This window comes from Limulus polyphemus, unplaced genomic scaffold, assembly GCF_000517525.1.
Source record: "Limulus polyphemus unplaced genomic scaffold, Limulus_polyphemus-2.1.2 Scaffold1509, whole genome shotgun sequence".
NCBI lineage: Eukaryota > Metazoa > Arthropoda > Merostomata > Xiphosura > Limulidae > Limulus > Limulus polyphemus.
This window is the reverse complement of record NW_013667119.1, coordinates 66,144-68,939: the sequence shown is the minus strand read 5'-3', so window position 1 is coordinate 68,939 and position 2,796 is coordinate 66,144. Positions and strand designations below refer to the sequence as shown.

At 41.7% G+C, this 2,796-nt stretch overlaps 1 protein-coding gene across 1 annotated transcript in view; it reads left to right on the top strand.

Moving 5' to 3' along the window:
* The window catches only part of LOC106463877 (zinc finger protein 850-like), a 33,188-nt gene that overhangs the window by 11,029 nt on the left and 19,363 nt on the right, over positions 1-2,796 (top strand). The gene's annotated exons all lie outside the window — the stretch shown is intronic.

Below are 2,796 nucleotides of genomic sequence, written 5' to 3'. Positions count from 1 at the left end.
AAAATCTCTGTCGTAGGTGACTCAATGTCTTCTTAACTCCGAGATGTCTTCCTGTTAAACTATCATGGGATTGATGCAGCACAACTTCCCGTAACTTCCCGTAATTTTCCCCATATAACCGTTTGCCAGGTCGTCACTTTCCCATCTCCAAAGAAGAATACCATCTTCAAGCTTCAACTTGTCCCATTGTGCCCAATAGTTCTTTGTCACAGGGCTTAAGCTAGACACCTTCTCCCAAGCAGGGCGCAAAACACTTGCTTTTAGAAAATCAATTATTGGCTTCAAATCTTGGTCTTTCTCCTGCTCTGATTTAATATATATACCTAGTTTCACTTCACCATCATCAACTCCTTCAGTCACTTTGACTTCAGCTTGATGGCACCTAGTTAGTTCAACCTCTCTTTTAACAGTTACCGGAATTTGGCCTTTGTTGTTCCCAAACATCATTTTATCAAAATTAATTACAAACTTCTTTGGTAGTAAGTAGTCCAACCCTAATATGCATTGGTCTTCAATGTCAGCCAAGTATACTTTGTGTCTGTCCTTCATGCCTATGAGCTCAGTAGTTACCCACACTGGTCCCCACTACCTTCCAGAATGTCCTGTCACACCACAGAGCTTCTGTATGGCTTCTGGTACTCCTTTGTGATCCAGCATCTTGATACTCACAAGGGTTTGCTGAGATGCAGAGTCTATGACAAAGTTGCACCTTTGGCCATACAGCTTTCCTGTCACGTAGACACCATGTGTGCTTGCCATTTTACACTTAGCTGTTGGGACTTTCACGATGGGGGTTTGTAGGCATCCCTCATCATCGACCACTACTGGTTCCCCGAGGCTGACTTATTGGTAGTATTCTTCTTACACTGGCTCCTCATATGTTCTTGCTCTCCACAGTTCCAACAACCTTTCTTGGTAGCAGCCTTTCCTGCTGTGGCATCTTCCCTGTGTTGAAGTTTCCAGCATTGAGCTCTCTTGTGCCCAGGTTTATTACAGTGCCAACAAAGTCCCTCAAACTTCTCTGAAAGCTGTCCTTTTCTGGACTTGAATCCTGATGACTGTACCAACCTTTGTACCTCTGTGCTGCACTTAACATAGGATTCAAATTCAAGAGCTCTGGCCATTGCATCCTGCATAGTAGAGTGGTGTGCTTGCTTTACTTGTATCTTCAGTTGTGGACTGTCTAAGGCATCTACAAACTGATCCCTCAGCAACAACTTGAGGACATCGGGTGGTGCAGTTGGGTAGGCCTTGTGTGCCATACTTTCCAAATTCTTGTGCCAGCTCTTGCAGGCTCTCCCCTTTAGCACGGACTCCAGTCCTAAACCTTGCCCTGTAGACTTCAGACTGATTTTGAGTTCCATACCTGAGCTCTAGAGCAGCTACCAGTGCTCTGTAGTTGTGCCTGTCGTCTGCTACAACTGTCCAAGTATTTTCAGTGGATGTCCCTTCAGGCTTGTTGCCAGATATACTGCTTTCTGCTCCTCTGTCCATCCATTCATCTCTGCCAGTAGCTCAAATTGTGCTCTATATGCTTCCCACGGTGCCTTCCCATCGAATTCCTGTGGCTTCCTTTGTACTAGATAACCCCTATTGCTGACATTCGTATCTGGGATGTGACTTCTAACAGGACTGAAGATGTCTGCTTTATGGTTTAGCTGTGGGGTCTGGAAGGGGCTTGCCATTGTCTGGGGCTGATTAAGTCGATGGTTAGTGTATCCTCCTTGTGTAAAATACAGTAAATCATACTTTAATGTATTTAATTGACTTTAAAATTTACTCATCTTTTCCACTTGGCTTTCTCTCAAGTGTTGGAGACTTTCTTCTTGTTCATTTTCTTTCTCCTCCAACCACTGCTGTAGTCTCTCTTCTTGTTTCTTTTCGTTCTCTTCCAACCACTGCTGTAGTCTCTCTTTTTGTTTCTTTTCTGTTTCCTCCAACAACTGCTGTAATCTCTAATGTTTATTTTGCTGTTCGAGTTGCCACTTTTGCAGGCTTTCTTGTCACTGCTGCAGTCTCTCTTCTTGTTTCTTTTCTTTTTCCTCCAACAAATGGTGTAATCTCTCTTGTTTATTTTGCTGTTCGAGCTGCCACTGCTGTTGTGTCTCTTCTTGTTTCTTTTCTAGTACTTCTTGTTTCTTTTGTGACTTCCGCTGTCGTAACAATATATATATATATATATATGAACTGGTTAAGCCTATGTACAACAACTTCTTTACACTATAGAGATTATAAGCATATCATAAACACTATATATATAGTTCTCTTCTTGTCAAAAATCCACTTAGGCCTATCAATCAATTGCTTTATAAGTTCAGTTGACAAGCCGAACTACCTTTCTCTATTTCTATCGCACTAGTATTCCATGTATAATTCATTTACAATTATAGCATGAGTTACCACAGTCGTATACTTATCTGCCAGTAATCGTCTGGTCCTTTTGTCAAAGTGCACTCAGGTTAGTTCAATTACTTTAGAACTCGCTTTAATCGTTAGGCCTATCACTTCTAGGGCAGTTAACTCCACGTTTAACTTTTCCTTGGCTGTGACTTTATTCTTTTTTTCTGCTATTGTCTGTCTACTTTTCCCACTCATCTTACACTATTTATATGTTTATTATTTAATCTTCTGCTCACAATATCCTCAACATCAATGAGTTATAAACACAACATACGACTCTTACCGAGTTACATAATTAAACTTGTCATAACATTTACTTTATGATAATTGCTTCTAACGCATTGGCCCGGCATGGCCAGGTGGATAAGGCGCTCGACTCCCAATCTGAGGGTCGCG